Source organism: Felis catus, chromosome D3 (assembly GCF_018350175.1).
Source record: "Felis catus isolate Fca126 chromosome D3, F.catus_Fca126_mat1.0, whole genome shotgun sequence".
Classification (NCBI taxonomy): Eukaryota; Metazoa; Chordata; class Mammalia; order Carnivora; family Felidae; genus Felis; species Felis catus.
In genome coordinates this window covers 30,253,940-30,277,738 of record NC_058379.1, presented here as the reverse complement: position 1 = coordinate 30,277,738, position 23,799 = coordinate 30,253,940, and the positions used below count along the sequence as shown (strand labels likewise).

At 48.1% G+C, this 23,799-nt stretch overlaps 1 long non-coding RNA gene across 1 annotated transcript; it reads right to left on the bottom strand.

The window, feature by feature from the left end:
* Positions 1–17,727: 17,727 nt before the first annotated feature.
* On the bottom strand, positions 17,728–22,523 carry LOC123381127. The gene is made up of 2 exons (XR_006587730.1): positions 21,934–22,523; positions 17,728–18,012 (listed from the first exon to the last, which is right to left on the bottom strand). It is a non-coding gene; the product is annotated as an uncharacterized LOC123381127 (long non-coding RNA).
* Positions 22,524–23,799: the final 1,276 nt, after the last annotated feature.

The following is a 23,799-nucleotide window of genomic DNA, read 5'->3' as shown; positions in this document are numbered from 1 at the left end:
CAAACTGAGGGTTGATGGGGGGTGGGAGGGAGGAGAGGGTGGGTGATGCGTATTGAGGAGGGCACCTTTTGGGATGAGCACTGGGTGTTGTATGGAAACCAATTTGTCAATAAATTTCATATATTAAAAAAAATAAATAAATAAATAAAAGTTACCCAACAGACTATGTAAAGTGGTGCAGTCACTATGAAAAAACAATATGGAAGTGCTTCAAGACATTTAAAAAAAAAGTGCCATTTGATCCAGCAATCCCACTTTGGGCTAACACATCCAAAAGCATTGAAATCTGGTCTCCTGAATGTTATCTGCACTCCCTTGTTCTGCATTCACAAAAGCTAAGATAGTGAAACAGCTGAAGGTCCACTGATGAACAAATGCACAGAGACAATGTGGTCTGTCCATACAATGGGAGACTATTCAGCCTTAAAAAGGAAGGAAATCCTGTCATTTGTGACAACATGGATGGCCCTGGGGGACTTGGTGTTAAGCAAAATAAGCCAGACTCAGAAAGACGAATACTGCAGGATGTCACTTACATGTGGAACCTAAAATAGTCAAATGCATAGAAACAGAGAATAGAATAGGGGCTGGAGGGAGGGGAAAGGGAGGCAATGTTGGTGTTTAGGGCACCAAGTTTCATTTGTACAAAAGAAGTCAGTTCTGGAAACCTGCCTTGCAACATAGGGCCTGTGATGAACTGCTTGAAAATCAGTAAGAGTGTGTTTGTAGGCTGAGTACCCTTACCACAAAAGAAAAAGAAGAAAAGCTCCAACAGACATTGTGTGGGCAAATACCTTTATCTGGGTGAGACAGTGTAGAAACCAGAGCAATCCAGTCATTGAGAGCATGGGGTTGGTGCCTGTTGGGCTGTGCCTAAGTTCCCTGTACTGCACAATGAAAACTTTCTTAGGGTCTGCTTATTAGTCTTATGGTATGAAGTTGAAAGTGATTAAATGTAGGAAAAGACTTCAGAAAAAAATGACTGATGGTTCAGAAGCAGTGTGTAAGTGTTTAGTCACTAAATGTCTGGAACTTTAATCTAAACACTTGGTAGTGGTTGAATCTAGAGTGGGGACTTGGATGGCTACAGGACAAAGGAGGATGGAAGCTTCCTTTTCATCCTGTCCATGGCTAGGATGCTTTACAGCTCATGGGGAAGACCTGTTACCATCTCCTGGGATCCCCATATCAACCCCATGGGGCAGAGAGGGCAGGGCCTGTGACCCATATTTTCTGTGAGAGATTAAGTGACTCACCAAGATTCACTATTCTGAAGAGTGGGAGGTCCAGGATAGGAATGTAGATGTTCAGGGACAGAGATCCCTGAAAATCTGGGGCCTTCCCAGGGCATCTGAGATCATGCCTTGAACCCCTGAGCCAGGGGGTCCCCCAGTCTCTTTATCAAACCTGCCTCCCCAAGGTCTATGTGGAAGACAGTTGATGCCCTGGAGGAGGTGCCTAAGCTAAGAGAAAAGTGCAAATCCTAACTCAGCCTCCCACCTCTAGGTTTCAACCCCTGACCCAAGGCACAATGCAGTTACCACCAAGTGAAGCCCTTCTGAAGGAGCAGGGGAAGCCCAACAGTGGCCATCCTCCCCCGGCATCCACACTACCAGGGGTCTCACAAGGAGCCTTCCCCAATGGCCACTTGGCCACCTTCAGTGGCCAACGGTCTGCTCAGCTCCCAACCGACTCCGAAGCCACCACATTCCAAACCAACTGTCACGTAATGGCTCTGCCAAGAGTTAGCTTCCCTTCAGTTGACTAAGCCTGGCTGAGCAGCTACTGTGAATTAACTGCCAAATTGGCCCATCGGGCTGGTGCTTTGATGGTTTATTGAATGTGGGCTGGGACACTTAACGTGGCACTGAGTATTGGTCTGTGGAACCATCTGAGCAGCCAGGACTAAGGGGCTGTACTGGCTCTGAGTGGGCCCCTTCCCACTTCCTCCTTCTTCCCCCAAATCTGATCTCTACAGACTCCTCATCCTTCTTTAGACCCTGCAGTGGCAGGGGCCCATGTCCCTTCTCCTTTTAGATGGACCCCTCCATACCCACGGCCTGGAGAAGCCTCCTCCCCCTCTACCGCCATGACTCTCCTTAAGGATCACCCGGACCTGCATTGATCTTTCATCTGCTGTTTACTGTTTTGCAAGTGGTTATAAACAACCCTTTACTGAGAGACTAGATTCAAATCTAGGCACAGCAGTCTGTTATTTAATCATAAATCCTTTGTTATGAAGCTCATCAATTATTAACAAATTGTACATAAGGAAAGCCCACCATTTAAAACCAAACAGTATTATTAATTATCTGCTATTTTTCTTCTAGTCTTGCCTTGAGATGCTACCCAGATATATATTCATTAAGCATGTCAGCTATTGGCTTTCATTTACTAGCAAACGATGGGATAGTTCATTAAGGAGCAAAGGCCCCACTGGAGCATGGGTGAGAGTGTCAAAACAAGGAGGATGGACACCGGGCTAGTAATCAAATGTTTGAGTTCTTATTGGTCATGGTCCCTACAGTGTGTAGTTCATAGGAATCAAGCTGTTTTCAGGGCTCATGCTGATAATGTTACCGAATATACTACATGATGTCCCTGAATCTTTTTTCCGTAATGAGTCTTCACACACCACATGCAACGGGGCCTGAACTCATCACCCAGGGAGCAAGAGATGCATGCTCCAGCAGCTGAGTAAGTCACCAGCCTGTTATGTTCCCGATTCTTATCAGATTTGTGTCATGTCCTGAAGAATGACCACACCATGAAACTGGCTGACCAGGCACTGACCAGCTCTCTAACTCAGCTGTACAAGGGAGCAGCAATGAGGGTGATGGCACAAGGTTCATTGTGAATTGGTAGTTTGAGGCTTCACTTTCATTGTCTCACGGGTAGGCTCACAGAACTTCAGCATTACTAGGGCTCACTCGTATTGACAATGCCATCCAACACCTCTAAAGGACCTCCTCAGTCCTTAGTGGACTCAGGCCAAGTGCCGAAGAGTAGCTCAGCACTGGGAGAATTTGACCAGGTTTTCCTAACTTGTGCCTCCAAACTTTCAGAATCTTTGAACTGACCAGAACCGTGTAAGATTTCTAGATCCTTTTCATATTAGTGACTATGGCAAGTTCTATAATAATCTGGCTTGAGAGTTTCCCTGGGCTACGGGACCACAGAGACTACCTCATAATAATAGACAGCATTTGGGATTTTCCTTGGTCCAGGTGATTCCTGACATACACACAAATGCTGGAACTGCTTTGCACAGCCAGTGATCCCATGGCTAAGTAGAAATGCAGTTCAGTAGTTAAAGCATGAGCATTGGGACTACAGGCCTGGGTTCACATCCTGACTCTTAGGAGTTCATGCTCCTGGACACAAGAATCTCTGTGCCTCAGTTTCTCCTCCTGAGAAGTAGGAAGAGTAACAAACCATCACCATATGTTTGTGATGGCATTGAATGAATTATTGCATGTGAAGTGTGCAGTGTATGACAAGTGGTCAGAAAGATTCATTAGAGGGTATAGATGTTAAATGAGACCTTACAATTTTGCAAGTTCCGGAGGTGGCTTCAAACCTGGGAGTCTGAGTTCCCAAACCGTTGTTCTATGACACACAGCTGCTTTGCTTTGCCTAAAAACTATCATTTTACCCCAACACAATTTAGTTTTGACAGAATCAGAGGCATCAAAATAAATAAATAAATAAAGGAACACAAAAGAAAAGAAAAAAGAAAAATCTGTTGGTGACCCCTGGATCCCACTCTCTGTGGCCCTTGACTAGAAATATTCATGATTGTTCTCCAGAGTGATCCAATGTATACAGTGTAATTCTGGATAACACCCAAAGGATAAAAGTAAATGTGTGTTTGGGGGCCACAAATTGTTGAAACTCTCATATTGTTAGGGTCTCTTTTGGACAACTCTTTATGTGAAGGAAGGAGCACATCTCCCCAAATACTGAACCCAATACCCCTTTTTGGTATAAGGAGTATAGGGAAAGCGTGTTAAAAACAATGATGGATACCTTCCATAGCAACCATTCTGGATTCACTCTACATTTCTGTAATGAATAATTTGAATACATACTTTTGGAGTTTTAAAAGATCTTACATTACAACAGACATTGCCGTATGTCTTCCCCTAGGAATACCTAGTGGTGACAAGAAAGGGGTGCAGGATACAGTCCATTTTTCTCAATGGAGAAAAAATATCAAGGGAGCTATCTTGATAGAATAACCGAAAATCAAGAGATAAAACAAAACTATAAAACATTCATAACTCTGTACCAGATAGAGAGAGGAGATTTTAAACCACGGAAAAATATTTTGAGCAACAGCTAACTGTCCAGTTAGTAGCAGACAGTGTTAAGAAGATCTTTATGAACATACCACCCCAGCAACAATTCAGATTGCCCATCCTCAAAGACGCGAGGTACAGATCTGAGAACTCACTCGCTATCAGATTTGAACTGCTCAGCTCAGAGACTGGCAGTTGGAAAAAGGGCATCTTACGTCATTTCGTTGCCATGGCAACAGAACTTTCATGGGGAATGCAGTTGCCCACCGTCCAACTTCTGCTGTGTGGACAGGTGCGTCTCTACAGAGACAGGGGCACCATTGGAGATTAAGTGCTTTTGTTTCAAAAGTTGAACCCTGGTCTCACACATTGTCATTCTCTGTGTTGAAAATAAATTACATGAAGGGAAATGACCTGACCCCTCCAACACCAATTATAATCACTAGTCAAAATTTCAGGGTGAAGAGGGAAAAAGAAAATATTTTGAGAATAAAGAGAGGTCCCGTTTTTTTAATTTAAAACACAATCCATACCCATTTCTACCAACCTGAGTCCAAGGACATCTCTAGAATGAAGTTTAAAATTTGTCCCAGATGAAATATTAAAATTATCATTATATCTTAAAGTAATTTAGTCAGGTTATAGACCCATTAATTATAAACACAATTTGATGTAGAGTAATTACATAGAAGCCATATTTATGTTCTTAGCAAAGGTATGGGACAAGGAGTTTACCTTTAGCTCTTCACTGAAACACACATGCCTGCGTTTTTGATGAAAAACTAACAGCTATATTAATTACATGTTTTTTCTCTACCAAATTAGTCTAGAAGTTTAGAATCAGGGATGGTACATATAGAAAAAGGCATAAAATGAAAAATAGTAATTAAAATAATATTTACATTAAGAAAATATAATAAGAATAATGTCAACTAAAACTAAGGTAAAATTTTCTTGTGTCAATATGGGAAAGGTGAACAGAAATGTTATCGTGTTCTTTTTGAATAGTAGAATCAGACCTCTATTAATTTTATATGTTCTAAATCTTAAGATTTTCTACTCTGCCATTGTATGTATGTTTTAATCAGAAAAACAATAGGAAAGGTATTAAATTAATATACATTTTATAAAGGTATACAATGAAGTAATAAAGATATGTCTTTACATTGCAAAAAAAGAAAAAAAAATGTCCAGGGCTTTGAGCTGAGATGCAAGGAGGACCCAGACTTGGCAGGATCCCCCTCTGTCTGCATGTACTACCTGGCCTAGACATGAACCCAGAACAAGGGTGACTTTCAGGATTCCAACAGGGCACAATTCTCCACCTTCTAGGTCACTGTTCTCTGATAAAAATTATGCAAAGCACATACATAGTTTCGGCTTTTCCAGTAAACACACTGGAAAAAGGAAAATCAAAAACAGTAAAACAGTGAAGCTAATGTGAGTAATATATTTTAATCCGATACGTCCAAAATGTTAAGATTTCCACTGTGACACATGAAATGTGACCACATTTCAAGGGCTCGAGAGCCTCTCAGAGCTGGCTGCTACCGTAGAGGAGAGTGTAGATAGAGATCATTCACAGCACAGCAATAGAGTGGACGGTACTGTTCAGGATCTCCTAGGCTATACTTTAGGAACATAATGAAATAATCCACTTTGTCAGACTGAGTCCTGAGAATCGCATCTCTGCCTGGAATCTCCAGACCCAGAGTCAGTGTGTGACAAAACCACATCCATGTTGCCAGGCATGGATTGGATGGTAGGCACTCAGTAATGGTTTAATCATCTAAATTCTGCATCTTGCTATCTCCTTAGCCATCTTCTTTAAAATGTGAGAAACCAGTTAATTTAATGAATGTATAGCAATCATTTAAATTAAAATAATTCAGCGCTCCCCTCACCTCCCCTTGAATCCTGGCCTCCAGACTTACATTGGAGTTTCTCTCTCTCACTCACTGTATTCACACCCTCTCAATGCCTCATTAGTCCAATATTACTGTTACTTAATTCAGGTACATACTAGATTATTGTACCTGGAGAGAGTACCTTCCCAGTTCTCTGGGACACACGATATTGGCTTCTGGTGGTCCCCAATCAGGGAGAAATTGGGCCCCCAGGGGACATCTGGCAAATTCTGGATACATTTAAGGTTGTCAACAGTGGGGAAGGCACCACTGGCATTTGGCAGGTTGAGGCCGGGGATGCAGCTAAACATTTTGTAAGGCATCCTGCAGCTCCTCACAAGACTTATCTTGCCCAAAATGTCAACAGAGCCCCGTTTAAGAAACCCTGTCTTTTTTTTTTCAATGTTTATTTATTTTGGGGACAGAGAGAGACAGAGCATGAACGGGGGAGGGGCAGAGAGAAAGGGAGACACAGAATTGGAAATAGGCTCCAGGCTCTGAGTCATCAGCCCAGAGCCCGACGTGGGGCTCGAACTCACGGACTGCGAGATGGTGACCTGGCTGAAGTCGGACGCTTAACCGACTGCGCCACCCAGGCGCCCCAGAAATCCTGTCTTAAGCCATGTCTATTAAGTCTCTTTAAGAAAAAGGAGGATTCCTCCCAATCTCTTTGAACCCAATGTTAAAGGGTCGATATCTATCTATCTATAAGGAATTAGTCACAGACCCCACCGGTGTGAATGCAATAAATATATTCTCATATTTAGATTTTGTAAAAAGTAATGAGGGCTTGTCTGGCTGGCTCGATCTGTGGAGTGTGTGACTCCTGATCTCGGAGTCGTGAAGTTGATCCCCAAATTGGGTGCAGAGATTATTTAAAAGGAAAATTAAAAAAACATTTTTTTAATGTTTGTTTATTTGGGGGAGACAGAGAGACAGAGTAGGGGAGGGGCAGAGAGAGAGAGGGAGACGCAAAATCCAAAGCAGGCTCCAGGCTCTGAGCCAGTCAGCAGAGAGTCCGACACACGGCTCAAACTCACGAAGCGCGGGATCAGGAGCTGGGCCGAAGTCGGATGCTCAACTGACTGGGCCACCCAGGTGCCCCAAACGTAAATTTTTTTACTGTTTACTTGTTTTTGAGAGAGAGACAGACAGACACAGTGTGAGTGGGGGAGGGACAGAGAGAGAGGGAGACACAGAATCCAAAGCAGGCTCCAGACTCTGAGCTGTCAGCACAGAGCTGATGTGGGGCTTGAACGTGTAAAACAACAAATCATGACCTGAGCCAAAGTCAGATGCTTAACTGACTGAGCTACCCAGGGGCCCTGTTAAAAACCAAAATGTTTTAATGAGATGTAACAATCATTGTTTCGAGAAGTGTACTCTAAAAGCTCACTCCGTGGACACCATCATTTCTCCCCAGATATTTCTCTCTGTGATTGCAAATATGTATTTTCAAGGATTTGTGAAGCAAACTGGACTGTGTGCAAAATCACAGGAAATTGGACAGTAACGTTTCTGTTTTGAAACTTCTGCTACCGAGTGTAACAGAAATGAGACTACTAATGTTACAATAAATCCTATCCTACATCTTTTATCTAAACTAACATTCACATCAAAACTATTATTGATTAGCCATTTCACAGAATTTCCACCCCTTGGTAATCCTAGTAAAGTGTATGAGGTATAAATCTGTTGGTGGCTGGCAAAGGTGTGAACTCAGAGCATTGATAGTCCATTTAGAACAATGTCTCTCAAAGTCAAAAACCACCACCACTTCTCAATATTGGCATTGTATGAGTTTCATATTTGCTTTCATTTGTTCAGCTCAAGTTTGGAAATGTGTGAAAATGTACAAGAAGCTGGAGAATTGTAGACTTTACTTCTGAGGTAGGAAATTAGAAATAATTCTTAGATAATCTTAACATTTCCCCTTCTTGATCAGATGATGAAATAGGTGAGTCCTGCTATGGTAGGGTGGCAAGAGGACCCTTTAACATAAGAAGCCCGTTGTGAGTCCATCTCATTTCAGAACTGAGTCCCCTTTGAAGGGAGTTGGGAACCAGAGAAGAATCTCCTAGAGGAGGAGTCCACTCTTCTGCAACCTCCTTTTTGCTGGTCAGTGTTCTACGGAAGGCACATGTGAGACGGCAAAGTGCAGGGAACGAATCCTTCTATGAATACAGCAAATGTTATTGAGGCCACCTCCATCACAAAGACAGTGTGTGCCCCTAGGGACACTGTATACGCCTGGGCCCTCTGCTCTAGGAGCTGTGGGCGGGAGTAGATTTTCAGTACCCAGGCTTGAGAGATGTCATGTTCTTTCTTTTCCCTAAACAGATCATGACTTGGACCGTTATACGAGATGTTGAATTGAGTTTCTCCCATTGATTGGTTCAACCTCTCAGCTGCTGCTGTGGGTCTGAGCCACCTCCAGGTTGGTTCTGCGAGTTGGGAGGATCTCTCAGCCTAGACTGGCAATCGCAGGCGGAAATAGAATGAGACCCACCCATGTCAACTACACATTGTCTAGTAGCTCTATGGTAAAAAGAAACAAGTCAAAAATCAATTGTAATCATTGTAATGGGCAAAATGGTACCACTTCAACATGTATTTGATTTCAAAAATACATTGTTTTTAAAACCTCAACAAGAAAGTTTCTTCTTCTTCTTCTTCTTCTTCTTCTTCTTCTTCTTCTTCTTTTTTCTTATTCTGTCCTCAGAATCAGTGTGCATGTCACAGAGCACGGCTCAGTTCAGGCGAGCTGAATTCCAGGGGCTCGATTTCCACAGGTGGTTGGTGGCTACAATATTGGACACCCCAGGTCTGGTCCAGCTCAGGTCAAAGCTGAATGACCAACTGAGTCTTTAATTCTACTTAGCATCTCAAATATCAGAAGATATCAGAAGAGCAGCATCAAGAGTCACTTATGTTTATATTTGTAGTGTGTGGCATTTCCTAGTAGAGGGAGGACATGTAGTAGGTACGTGACATGTCTATGCAAGCAAAGAGGATAAAACCCCACGCAGTCCTGTTCCTTTAGGTCCTTAGGAAACTCTAATATCATGCTCATTTTCCCACAGAGAGTGGGTATGGCTGAACATTTTAAAGAAGGCAGGAGATGTCTCATCTGCCTCAGTTATCTTGAAAAACCCATGATCCTAAAATGTGGTGATGTCCATTGCCTCCAGTGTGTCAATTCATGCCAGAAGGAGCCCTGTGAGGATGGTTTGTTGTGCCCATTTTGTCTGTGGTCACTCAGAAAGATAAGATCAAGACAGGTGGTCAGCTGGGGAAGCTGGTGTCCGAGATCGAGGACCTGGAGTGGCCTTGGAGAACTATTCTCATCCTTTTCACAGAAGGATGCTGAAACACCAAGGTGAGGCATCTGTCCTGTCCCAGGTCCTCTGATTCACGTCCGGGGACAGGAGGTAGGAATCGGCCTTGGCTAAGTTAGATGTTGAAACACAAGGTCCAAGCAAACATAGGTGGCCCTTATAGACCGGATCCTTTCCTATGGGCAAGGAAAGCTTTACCACTCTCCCAGGGCGAAGCAAACTCCTCTCTACACAAAGCTGCAATTGGGGAAGCTAACGGAAACAATCACAAGAGGAAAAGCCCAAGTCCCATCCTCTGGGCCCTGTGGGAACAAGAGGTCTAATGTTACAGGTGGTGAGAGTGGTGACCCTGCTCCCCACCCCACATGCAATACAGCCTATCATGACACCTGCACAGTCACAATGGACTGTGAAACTCTCCCCTCTTTTCCTCACTCATAATCCTTCTTCCTAACACCCGTCAAACTTTGCCTACAGCTTTCAATTAAAACACAATCTGTACGCGTCCTATTGAAATCACGAATTATATGTCTTTAGCATATTCCAGCAAGGTAAGGTCACAGGAGACACTGATTTTTAAAATATAATACAAGTTCTATTCCTTATATTTATTTACAAAATTGGAAAGAGAAATGTAAGTAACTGGAGAACCTTACTCCTTAGCATATTCCAAGTTAGCACCGCATTGAATTTGCTTCAAAATTGTCTGCCCTCATTGGTTTTTCTGTATGACAAATCTGTGGAATCCCAGCCTGAGAAATGGTGCCACAAGGTGACCCAGGGCTCTGAAGTCACCCAGAGGACTCTGAAGGGTTTGAGGGGACGATTGGCCTTGGGCAACTCCCAGCCCACACTGGAGGCTACTGTGGCCCCTACTTAAAGACAAGCTGCTCTATGCCCATGAGGATGCGGAGCTGAGCCAGGGGAACCACCTTACTTGATTCACAGGGACACCCCAGGCCTCTGTCCTTCTCCCTCTTTCCCCAGGAGCCTGAACTGGGAAAAACCCAGCCCACCCTGCACTATCTCACCTCGTTGAGTGGCTGATGCGCTCCCTGTTTACCTTGAGAGGGCTGGGCAGCATAGGGTCCTGCAGGACTGAGATGTTGAACCCTCCAGGGACACCTTTCCCAAAGAACACAATGTGACCTGCTCCATGTGGCCCTGCAGGGGCCTCCAGCCCCATCGCCCAAATGCAGGAGTCAGTGGAGTCAGGAGTCAGTGGCCCAACAAAGTTAGGGCTGGGCAGGGCATGGCTATCTGCTCCCTGGGATATGTTGTCAGTACACCCTTCACTTGTGGCACGTGGCCATAACCTTCATGTCATCCTGCAAGGTCACGTGCATTGTGGGCTGCCCCAGCCAGCTCCTGGGTGTTAAGGTTCCCTGAAGGGCACTTGTTTGCCTTCTGCACTTCCTCCTGCCTCTCTGCACTCCATTTCCTCCTCCTGTTCCACTCCATGCCCCTTCGTTCTTGACGCATTCTCTTTCATCCACGACAGGAGGATTTCTGGAATCAGATTCCTGATGGAATAATTCTTGTTTCAAAATTGTGTGATCTTGGTAGCTTAAAGGCAGAAGACAGTCATGTGATTGCAGAGGCCCCCATCCCCGTCTCTGGGGCAGGAGAGCACCAAGACGGGCTCGGCCAGGGCAGTCACAGACTCCCAGGGGGGCCCTCCAGCAGAGCGATCCCAGCCCTCCTCATTCCAGCCCAGTGCCCAGCCCACCACACAGGGCTGCTCAGCCCTGGAAACAGGGTGCTTCTGGGAAAGCTGATGATGGGATGCTGGGGAGATTGTATAGACATTGGAGATGCTAGGCCCTCCTGGGCCTGGATGGGACTGGGTCCTTCAGGATGGGAATCATCCAAAGAAGGAGCAGGGAAGTGTCACACAGGAGACTTAAGCACCGGAAATAAATACAAAAGAGCCAGAATTAGGAAGTAAATTATATGCAGATGGCTAGTGTCTGAATCCTAATCCTCAGGATCTGTAAAACAGACCTCTGCATGCACAAGGGCAGCGACAGTGATGAGGTGGCCATGGGAAAGAGAGGATGAGGTCAGGGGAGGTGAGAACTCAGGCTGCTGCTTCTGGGATTACATCCCTGACCCCAGATGGCAACTGTGGCCTCACAGTACAATCCCCTGGGGCCCTCTTCCCACCTTTCTCCAATGTGATGAGGAGCAGGTCCAGGGACTCCAGGCCCTTCCTAGTCCTCAGATTCCATACCTGGGACCAGGAAGCAGCACCTGAGCCACCCCGTCCCTCGAAGAGGCAGTCACTGTCCCTAGGACTTTGTGTGCAATACACTGCCCGCCTCCCAAGTTCCCTCCCAATGACCACCTGGACTCCTTCCTGCCTCCAGATTCCTGTCCATTTCCCGTCTCCTGGCCAGCCTTCACCTTTGTATTTTTCTCCAATATGGGGACAGTGGAACCCAAGTGTGCATGCCATGGCTGTACCGCCACCTTCCCTAACCAATCGATCCATCAATTAATCAATCCAGCCAAATCCAGGGGCACCTTCATGGTTGTGCTGGGCCGTTGGAGAAGACAATCCATTCCCCATACCGTGTGACTGGCCTGTGCCTGCTCTGACCTTAGGTACCTGGGGGACACTGGACGTTCCCACAGCCCTTCCCTCCACATAAGTCCCAGCCCCTTAGGGACAGTGACCACGACATTAGAGGTAACATAACTTGCCCAAAGTCCCCCAGTCTATAGGTGAAGCGAGGGGAAAACATCAACAGGTGCAGCCATAGAAACACCTGTGCCTGCCAGCCTCTGCCCTGAGCACTGGAAGGAGTGGGGGAGAACCCAGGCAGGCACAAGAAAGATCACACGGAGGGCTATAACCGTGGTGTGGGGAGCAAGCCCATTGCTGTGTGGCTGGAGGAGTGGGATCTGACAGGGGCAGGAACCCCAGCCCCACTGCCAAGAGCCTCTTTCCTGGGGCTGTTCGCTCCCAGGAGACAGCTCGGCGGGGCCTGGAGACCCAGTGTGTGCGAGGGCCCAGCGGCATTCACACAGGCCTCTAGAAATCCTGCCAACCAGGGAGTGTATCAGCGGGTGTTGGCGGGGGGGGGGGGGGAGCTGCAGAGAGGTCCCTTCCATGTGGAGGCAAGTACAGGATTTATTCGGCTCCAGGGACCCAGGATTTGGGTGAGGAGAGGAGGAGAGAACTTGCTCCAGGGAGCACCTCCCACCTCACTTCTTCAGACGGTCCCAGGAGCACTTGCAGGAGCTGGAGAGGAAACATTCTCTGTGATGCCCACCCAGGGAGCACCCACTCACCCAGGGGCAAAGCTGAAGGTAGCCCATACAGGTGCTGCTCCGTGACCTGAAGGTGCAGAGGGAGAGGGTCCCCGGGTCCCCAGCACCCAGCTCACATGGAAGCACTTTGTCTCCGTTTCAAGTGTGCATGCCAGAATATGCCTCATCAGACCACCTCTGTCACAGATCACACCAAATCTGACCCAGTAAACTGCCCCTGCTCAAGTCCCAAGACGTGGGAACCTACCGTAACCAAGGCTTTGATGCTTGGCGGAGGCAGAGCAGAAGAGAGCAGGTCTTAGTGGAAAGAGAGACTTTAAATAACAAAGCAAGAAAAGATTGCGAACAGTACACCCTAAGCCAACAGACATAACAGCTCTTATTCCTACAGCATTAAAATATGAGAAGGACGCACATTTCCTTTTCTCTCTGATTTCATACCCACCTCCCTCAGTCTCCAAAGCTGCAGGTAGAACCTGACAGCTCCCAGAAACCATTTCCTGATACACCTCAAGGCTGTTCCCTACCTAGGGCTTCTTCATCCTCGCTGCTCGAATCGTATCTTCAGTGGACAATCCAATCTTTACAGACACAAGCATGAGCAAGCAGGGTACTAGAGACAGGGTCTCCCCTGTTCCTGCTGCTCCAGCTGAGGCCATGCTGGCCCATCCGGCATCAGCTGTCCTTCCTCTGGGTCCTCAGACCTTCCCTGGGCTCAGTGGAGTCAGAGTCCTTCAACAAGACATTGACCATACTTGCAAACCTTCAAATGGGAGAAAGGATCCACCTTCACCTGGCACTTCCCCAGCTGCACTGGATCGTGATAGCTCTCACCTGGGCACGAACCAACCTGACCTTCCCACTGTGACGGACACATGTTGGGTTAGGTGGGTTCCATGAGCACACCCTGGGCCAGGCTCAGAGCAGCTGCCCAGGAGAGCCGTCTGTCGGGATGGAAATGCTCTGTGTTGTAAACATGCACCTGCTGGGTACCTGAACTGTGGCTAGTGTGATGAGGGATGGAATGTTTAACTTCATTTACTTTAATTAATGTAAACATGAGCCAGCACATCTGGCTAGTGGCTTCCCCCCTGGATAGTGCAGCTGTCGGATCCAAAGATGCAGAAGACGTGACATGCCTGCCCTGGGAGTGCCTGCAGAGGATTTGCTGGCCTGACACGATCTTTTATTAGTAGGTTCTCAGGGCTCATACACATGTGCCAGGCACTCCATGGGTCCCTGGGGACGCTCAGAGAGGATGGCCACCACCCAAGCCCTAGAGGAATCCCAGCAGGGGCCCACTTGTAAGCAGAGTGAAGAGCATGACCCCCTACACTTGTGCTGGGTGTAATCAGAACAGCAGGGTAGGAGGGCACCTCACTGTCCTCAGGAAACCACCCCTCTATCTCTCGGATATGGACTAGAGCTGGGGCAGATCCCCAACTTAGTGTGGGGCCCAACAGGCTGGGACAAGCTGAGGAGAGACCTTTCCACTCCTGAACTAGATCCCAGCCCAGAGGTTTTACAAGAGGCTCTTCCCAGTGCTGAGCACTGTGTGAGACAAGAGTGAGGCAGATGCTGTCAGTGCCCTTGTAGTGACCACCCAGGGCTAGGGCTCCTATGCCCATGAGTGGAAGGAAGGGTTAGAATGGATGGGGTTTAGAACCGAGAATTCCAATACCTGTCAAACTCTCCAACTGATGTCCTCGGAGCCAGGGAAAGGTACAGCGAGGACTACCTTAACCCTGGGATCAGCCCCCACCACTTTGCTGAACTCCCTGTGCACTGGAGCCTGTGTCCCTCTTACCTCCTCTGCAACTAGAATGTTCTACAGCTGCCCTGGTCACGTGGGGTGAGATCCCTTGTGTATGAATGTGTTTCCAGCCAAACATCTCTTGGCCAACAGTGTGTAGACAAGGACTGGTTGTCAGGTGACCCCCAGAAGCAGGCGAAAAGTACAAACTGGTCCCCCCCGGCCCCCAGTGTATCAGGCCTGGGAACCTCCTTGTGTCTGGCCTGGCTCTGGTTCCATCTCTGTGATGTGTCCTGGGTGGGAGAACAGGACACCTGACTCCACTGTCTGCCCCTCCCCAGTGTCAATGAAGGAAAGAGTCTGGTAGATGGAGAAGAGGCTGGGACAGGAAGGAAGGCCCTCTCCCGGGGCTTTTTGGACGATGTCCATGCGGTGCTCTCACCCGGCACCCCGGCTCGTCCTGCCTCATCCCTGCTCATAAGTGGTACCCAGGCAGGGGATGGGTGAGAGACAGTCCATGGGGCTTAGGGCGGAGGGTCTCGTTGCAGTGCCTGGCTCCCCATCCACAAGCTGTGCTAGTCCCCGTAATCCATCACCCTCTCTGGCCTCCCTTTTCCCAGAGGCCAATTAGATACCATTAGGGCTCCTTCTCTTAAATTAGGATTGATCCACCTGCCATGGGGTTAAGGAAACAGCCTGCTCTGAGGTGAGATCTATCATTAAATGAAGTGGTTATTGACCCAATAATGGTGATTCTGAAACAGTTTTGTCCACTTAGAATGCTGGGAACCCTTCCTAGCTGGCAATGGGATTTCCCCCCAAGTTTATTAGCATACAAAGAACTGTACAAACTCAAAGTGCAGAGTTTGATCATGTTTGAAGTACATAAATTGCAGGAAACAATGGTGATGGGAATTTTCACTTAGAAGCTGATGTTGTCAACTGTGTTTTTGGAGGGGACACCAGTCTAGGGACACACACACACACACACACACACACACACACTCAGAGCCACACCACCTAGATTCACACAGGGAAGAGCCCACCACCATACACACAAACCCTCACCACCCAAAGGGAGCAAAAGTGCTTGTGAAGAAATGGCCACGGTTCTTTCCCTATAGGTTCAGCCTCATTCCCCACATCCCCAGCCCCTGTTCCCAGCAGGCACCCAGAATCGGGGTGGCGCTCCCAGTGAAAGCCAGCAGGAAAGCCCCACGTCTCTCACCACCTAGATCTTTCCCCAGCAAGTGTGGGACTCCACAGAACTTACTATTTTCACTTAATCCCGAGACCACCCACAATGACAGAAAAGCATGAGGATCAGATCGCTCCCATGTGTCCTCTGGGTGACTTTAGAGACCTAGCCGGGAGACCACCCAGTAGAAGCCCCAAAGGCCAGAGTGGAGAACGCTGCTGAAAATTCCTGGATCACGTCCTCTCAAGTCCGTGTCGGTTGCCAATCATGAAATTCTTAATCCGATGAGGGGGGATTTCTGCTAAGGAAAGCCCTGCCCCCCTCCACCCCACCCCCCCACCCACAGTCTAGGAGCCGGTGCAACCCTTTGCAAACAGCCGCATGAACCAGATGTCACTGGTAGGACTCGACACCCATCCCCAACAAGGAACTGATAAATATCGTCTCTGATGAGCATGCCCACATTTTCACACATGAATTCAACTGAAAGAAAGAAACCTAGAAAGCAGGGTTTGTGTCTCAGACAAAGGCAGGTCAGCTCACCGTGGCATTGGACGGGGCCTTTGCTTCGGCCCTGTCCTAGGATGCTGCTCCGCCAGGCCCTCGGGGGGCAGCCAGGAGGACACAGGGTAACTATCACTCAATGGTGGTGCTGCTGTGCTCACGTAGGGGGTTCTGCTTGACATGACTCGGGCCCAGGCTGCCTGGCAGCAATGGGTTAACAAGCAAGAACTGAGCTGTTCTGGGCCACCCGTCTTGGTGAAGGAAGGAGGCAAAGGAGAAGGGTGGGAAGGGAGAGAGAGGCAGAGTCCGGGCTGATAACAAAGCGCATATTGAGTTCCTGTTTGTCACTGTCCCCGGCCATTAGGCTCACACAACCGGACACTTCCAGGGCTTGTGGTGATCCTCTTATTAAATGCCCTAAAGTATCTCCCTGAGTCTTATCTGCTTTGGGCCAGAGGCTGAGGAGTGAGCCCAGCACTGACAGGTGTTGACCTACATTGTCCGAGGTGGCCTCACACTTCTCAGAAACTGTGGGCCGACCGGGAGCACAGGGCTTGCTACATGCATTTCACACTAATGGCCGTGCCGAAGTCAGCTGAATGCACTTGTGGCTGCGGGGGGCTGCGTGACCGATGAGGCCACCTTGTAAGGCTGGCAGGATCTGGGACCTGGGTGGACTCTGGCGCTCCAGGCATGCTCCCAGATGCCGTAACTCCCTCGCCCCACGTCGAGTGTGCATGAGGAGTGCAGGTCAGAGTTCAGAGCTGCAGCCACGTGCCTGGGGGCCGCATGGTAGCTCCTGAGCTTGGGCCCTTCATCTCTGCACCTCAGCCCCTCTCTCCGAGGGGCGGGGAGAGAAAGCCAACGCCAGCACAGCTGTGGCAAGGGGTGAACAAGTAAATGTATGCAAAGCATGCGGGGTGATGGGGTTCTTTCTGAGAAAAAGGACCCAGCGTTGTGACGTCTACATGGGCATATATCTACTGGGGAAACACATGCTCTTACCCACAGGCACTGCCCGCACCACACGTTCACACCATGCAGACGCACACAGAGACCCTGCCCCTAAAGCCCATACACACAGACCCACACTGTATAAGGGAGCGTGGCTGTTCCAGGGACTGTAGCACTGGCCATGGTTCTTATCTGGAAAATCGGTCCTTACAGAAATGTCCCCTTTCCCAACAGGAAGCTGGAAATAGGGTAACCTTCCAGACTACAACCTGCAAGAAAGCCCCACCTTTCCTTTCTTAAGGATTTTTCCTCAATAGGTGAATGATTCTAAAACACGTACCATTTTCACGGGGCCTTGAGTCCCCCTGCAATCACAGAAATGAAAACACAGTGAGAGTCAGGTCATACTGTATTCTGCTTGCATGGGGCTTTTGTTCTCTTGGTGAGTCTAGAAAACCAGACGGGAAAAAGCAGTTGACTCAAGGAAACCCAAAAGCAAGAGCGGAGCAAGTGTACTTATGCCAAAAGGCACCAACTTTTCCTGGACAGTAGGTCTCAGGTCCATTTTGATTGGCAATTATAAAATTCTTTTCCAAGGAAGAGAAATGCCAAGATGTTCACTGCTATCCAGTTTGGAATGGATGCTGTCATTTTTGAGTGCCCTCTTGACTCAGGTATCTGTTGGTAAGAAACTCCCAACTGACACTCTCCCCACCATGGAAACTGCATATGCCATCCGTAATATACATTGTCAGATCCTCCTGCGTGAAATCCATCAAACCTGAAATAAACCACCAAAGCAACGTATCAATCTCAGACAAAGACAGGAGACCTTACCTTGGCATTAGATGGAGCCTCTTCGTCTGCTGTGTCAGGAGGAGTTTCCTCGATAGGCCTTGCGGGGGGGATCTAGAACAACGTGCCAGTCATGAGTGGTGCTACTTGGCACTTAGGCAGCTTTGGTCGACTGGGCACGGAAGGGGGCTTATGGAGCCTGTTAGTTAATAACCATGACCAGGGTTTTCCTTGGTTGGAAAAGGAAGGCAATGGGAAGAAGCAGAAGAGAAATGAGAAACAGAGCCTTTTGACTTTCCAGTAAAGGCTAAGTCACCGTGAAATGTTCATGATTGCAACTGTATGACATTTTGGAAAGGGCAGATCTGGAGAGACACTAAAAAGACCAGGGGTTTCAAGGAAAGAGGAAGGGGTGAACAGGTGAAACTAGGGGATCATTAGAGCAGTGAGACTCTTCTGGTTGGTTGATAGCAGATGTTCAATATTTTTCCAAAAAAAAGACATAGAAATTGGGGCACCTGGGTGGCTTAGTTGATTATGAAGCATCCGACTCTTGATTTCGGCTCAGGTCATGATCTCAGAGTGCGTGGCTTGGAGCCCTGCGTCAGGCTCTGCACTGACAGCTTGGGACTCTCTCTCCCCCTCTCTCTCTGCCCCTCCCACACTTGCACATGTGCACACTCTCTTTCCAAAATAAATCTCTCAACAACATAGAAACGTACAACACAAGGAGTGAACGTCAATGTCAAGTATCCATCAATATTGGTTCCCTAATAGTGACAGGTATAGCACAAAATGATTAGGGGTGAGTAATAAAAGAAATAGGATGGGGGGAGAGGATAGGGCATAGGAGAACTTTCTCTGTTATCTGCTCCATTTTTATGTTAATCTGAAGAGCAAAAATTACTTTTAAAACACCTGGTTTATTAATTTGAAAATAATCTGGCAGCCCTGTTTCAGGGAGAGATCTAGCTCCACTAACGTTCAGCAACCAGTTAATATGCAAACATCAGCTAGAGACATTGTTTCCCACACAATGTCAACAAGGCTGAGTTGTTAACCCATGTTTACTTCCATGGTCATAGCGTTACTGTCTGTCTGACGCCGTCAATGAGAACTTTTCACACGTGGAATAAAAGAGCATATGGCGTAGCATTTTGCACTTTTCCATTATACAGGTACACTGAATAAACTTCCATCAGTATTGAATTTGCTTAATGATTGAATTTCCACAGTACCTTCCATTGATTTGTTTGTGGGGTGCACCCTTGGGTGCGGCAGGATGCTGTTTTTGTTACCCGCTGCTGGGAGTGAGGTGTGTGTCTTCTTAAATGAGGAACACATTGTCTTTCCATATCCATCTCATACCATTCTGGGGAATGCATTCACACAATGAGAGCTAGTGGGCACCTGGCCGGCAGAAGATCACAGCGAAAGTAGTAATGACTTATTCACAGTTCAAACTTTTGATCTCCTGTGCACGAGCTGATCCTGCGCTCCAGGATCTTGCAGTGTGCACTTAAAAAACCCAGCAGATATGGGTGCCTGGGTGGCTCAGTCAGTTAAGTGTCCTGACTTCAGCTCAGGTCGTGATCTCACAATGCCTAGGTTTGAGCCCCGCGTCAGGCTCTGGGCTGACAGCTCAGAGCCTGGGGCCTGCTTCAGAGCAGGGCCCGGGGACCCCTATCTTATAGTTGCCAGCATGGAACCATAGAGACCTTCAGACATTCACAACACCTATAAGCGATGGATCTGGGACAGGAATGCAACGGGTTCCTGGGGACAGAGATCCCTGAACCCCCAAGCAAGTCCTTTGGATCATGCCCTTGACTCCTGAACCAAGGGCTTCCCTCCCTTCAATCCTCAACTCCTCCTGCCCCAACGTTCCTCCTGGAGGAGGCGTCTGAGCCAAAAAAGCGGCCTGAATCGCAGCTCAGCCTCTTCTCTGTGTCTACCAATCCCTGACCCAAAACATGACACTGTTTTCCCCAAACCAAGCCCCACTGAAGGAGCAGGGGAAGCCCAGCCGTGCACATCCTGCCCCCACACCTTCACACCATCAGCTGCCTCGTGTGGAGCCTTCCCCAATGGCCAGTTGAGCACTGTCAGTGGCCAGGCGTCTGCTCGGCTCCCAAGCTGACTCAGAAGCCAGGACGTCCCAAACCAACCGTCACATGACAGCTCTACCAAGAATTAGGTTCCCTTCAACTGGCCAACCCTGGCTGAGCAGCTAATGTGAACCAACTGGGAACATGGCCTGTTGGGCTGGTGCTTTGGTGGTTTATTGAATGAAGTCTGGGACTCTCAGTGTTTCACTGACTGTTGGTCTAACTGTCCAAGCAGTGTGGGCTAAGGCCCGCCTGACAGCAGGGAGGGGTTGTACTGGCTCTGAGAGGGCACCTTCCCTGCTCCTTCCTTTCTCCCCAAAATCCAGGCTCTAGGACTCCTCATCCATCCCTAGACCCTGCAGGGACAGGGGACAGAGTCCCATCTCCTCCTAGACGGTCCACTCCTTTCCTACAGCCTGTGACCCCACTCCAGGATTTTCTGAAGGATCCCCAGACCCTCACGACCTCTGCTACCAAATGTTTATTTCATGAACCTGAAAGAACTGTCACTTCTCACCATTCTCCCAGGCAGACAAGGCCAGGAGAGAACGCTGCTTTGTTCTGGATTCTTTTGGCAGAAGGCAGAGGGGAAGGGCTGTGGGCAGGGGTGTGAGGGAGGGCAGGGGGGTGGTGGGGAAAGGGGAAGGGACAGCATTCTTGAACATTCCTGCAGAGACGAGCAGAGCCAGAAACCCAAGGAAGGACCTGGTGTCCAGAGGGACGCAGGCCCAGCTGCTGACGGGCGGCCCAGAGCCATGGGGACGCCCAGCTGTGCCCTACACAGAGCCCTCTCCTGCCTGGCATCCTGAGCGCTGGGGACTTGGGGGCAGCGGAGGAAGTGCCCTTAGCTGGACACAGTACAGATGGAGCAGAACAGGGAAGATGGGCCCCTGAGCCCGCGGACCCGGAGACCCAGCACCTGGGGTGGCCACGAGGGCGGAAGGCAGGGAGAAGGCTGTTCCAGCACTGGCCCTGAGTCTTGGGTCCTGTTAAGGGGACCTTGTCTAACCTCCTGTGCTGAGGCCACCAGCTCATGCGGGTCACATTCCTGGTTTCTGTGCCAACCTCTGTCCCAGCCTCTGGAACTTTCTCTTCCAAATGTCCTTCCCTTCCACTAGATGCTGCTCTACCATCCCTTACAACACCCCCATTTCTGATTCCTACGTCCTCGTGTGGACGAGGCACGGAGGTGATCTGGGGAGTCCTTCCCATTCCCTGGAAGGTGAGTGGAGATCCGAGTGTTTACCTGGGCTCCTTGATATTATGGTGACAATAATATCTAGCTTTCCAGAGCTAGAGCTGGAAAGGCACTCAGCCTGAGTCAGGCTCTTTTCACCTGTCAGCTTCTTAACCACCCCCAGGCCCCTTGAAGTTAGTTCCTGTCCTACATTTCCAGGAAACTGCACCTCAGAGAGGTGACGCAACCTGCCCAGAGTCCCACGGCACGTGAGTGGACAGGCTGTGATTTGCACCGAGGTTCCTAGGTTCCCAACACCAGAGACTGAACCACTTTTCTGTCCCATTGTCTAAGGCAGTGGCTAATGATTGAGTGCCTTCTATGTGCTGGACAGCAGCCAAAGCTTAGAGAACGGAGATAAATAAGACAGACTCACTGTGTCCCCTCTCCTGGAAACCTAGCCCCCACATGTCCCCAGCATCTAGCACAGAGCTTGGCACAGACTGAGGCCTCAGTCAGTGACAGATAAATGAACAGGTTATACAATAAGCACTCAAGTCTGAAGACTTTTCGTGGTCCATCCCAGGGAAAGTGCAGGACAGACAATGTCCTGGGACCTCACGTTTTTCCCATCCAGGCATCTGTCTGGGTCCTCAGGCATCTGTTCGGATCTGTCGGCTTAGCCTCACTGGACCATCCCAAAGGCTCCTCCCGGTCCTGGAGTGCCGCTCTCTGTAAAACAGTGGTTTAGGATGACTTTTCCAGTGGCACATGCTTCTTCATTTTTCCCAGTGTTTCTCGAGTTCTTGGGGGCCTTAAACAGTATAGAGAATATGTTGAGTTCTGTAGATGCCTCCCCCTGAAAAGCACACGTGAGCCTGTAGTTTACATCCAGTTTCAGAGGCTTCCTAGACCCTAAGTTAAGAATCTCAGTTGTAGAGGATCTTGAAGACCACAGACATTCAAAACCAACAGAACCGCATCTCAAAGGGTGCCATGGATTCAATCAGCAAATTTGTATCAAATTCCCGCCATGCGCTGTGTATCATGATGGGTTTGGGGGACTTCAGGGGACAGCTGCAGCATCCAGGGGAGTCAGGAGGCAGCTCCTGGGAAGCAGGAATCCAGTCAGCAGCCTCTGGGCTCCCAGGCCACGCCTAGAGTGGCCTCTAGTGGCTTCCGTAGATTCCCACGTCCCTGAGGCGCCTGTGACTTTTCTCCCTCCTGGTCCCTCTCCATTAGAGTCCTCGGGAGCAGGCTTATCCAAAGATGAAGGTGGACGATTCTGAATGTAGGCACTGTCTTTAGTGCTTCTGCTCCAGAGTATATCCCACAGGTGTGCAAGGTCAGCTGCCAACTTAGTGTTACAAGTTCAAAGCCACCCTCGTCCTAACTTCCTCAACAAAATGTCAGGAACCTCTTCCTCTCCTTTTTGTTGCTAACAATAATAATGACAACCACCAGTAATAACAAAAGATTTAGCCATTCATTGGGCACATGTGTATTGCCCCTTTGGGGGCACCTGGGACTATGGGGTGAACAAGATCCCAGGTGCCCAGGTGGCTGAGGGGTAGGGGTGGGGACAGGATGAGTTGATGCCTGGCCACAAGTGCCAATCTACATTTCACGGGGTCTGAAACTGCCAGACTTTTGAAGACCGCTTTGAGGAAAAAATTAAAACTGCAAAAAGAAATTTCGGTTCAAAAGTGGCAAACTGCGGCGTTAAGAAAAAGTCAAAATATTGGCGACATTACAAAACCCAGAAAACAATGCTTTCCTGTATTGCCTGCCAAACGTATAACACTTCTTCTCATTTTTTTTTTAATTAAAAAAAATTTACTTTGATGTCATGGTCTTTGATCGCTTCTCCATAGGGCAATGCTTTTTCTAATATGTTCTAAAGAACAAGTAAGCTAGGATTGCAGTCTTTCTTCTAACATAGAAGATACCAACTTGTTCTTTCTTAGTTTAGAAAGCAATGTCAGTGTTGGGGTGCTTGGGTGTCTCAGTCAGTTAAGCATTCAACTCCTGATTTCGGCTCAGGTCATGATCTCCCAGTTTCGTCAGATCGAGCCCCATGTTGGGCTCTGCGCTGACCCTGCGGAGACTGCTTGGGATTCCCTCTCTCTCTCTCTCACTCTCTCTCTCTCTCTGCCTCCCCTGCTAGTGCTCTGGCTCTCTGAAAATAAATAAACTGAAAAACAAACAATGTCAGTGTCGCATATCATCATTTGTAACACCATCTAAAATTTTGAGATTGTTGCCAAATTTGGGAAGGACTTTCCTGAACTTCTATCATTATGTGATAATGTCCATGATGTGAGCATTTTGAGTGTTCTTTGTGAACTGATTAACTGTTAATACTCTTTGAGGTAATCACATTCAGTAACTAATTGGTCATCAATGTAAATTTGTAAAGAGTTTTCTATTATCTATTCTATTTTGTGTGAAATCAGTCAGAACTTTTTCTATTCCTTCAATAGGTTAA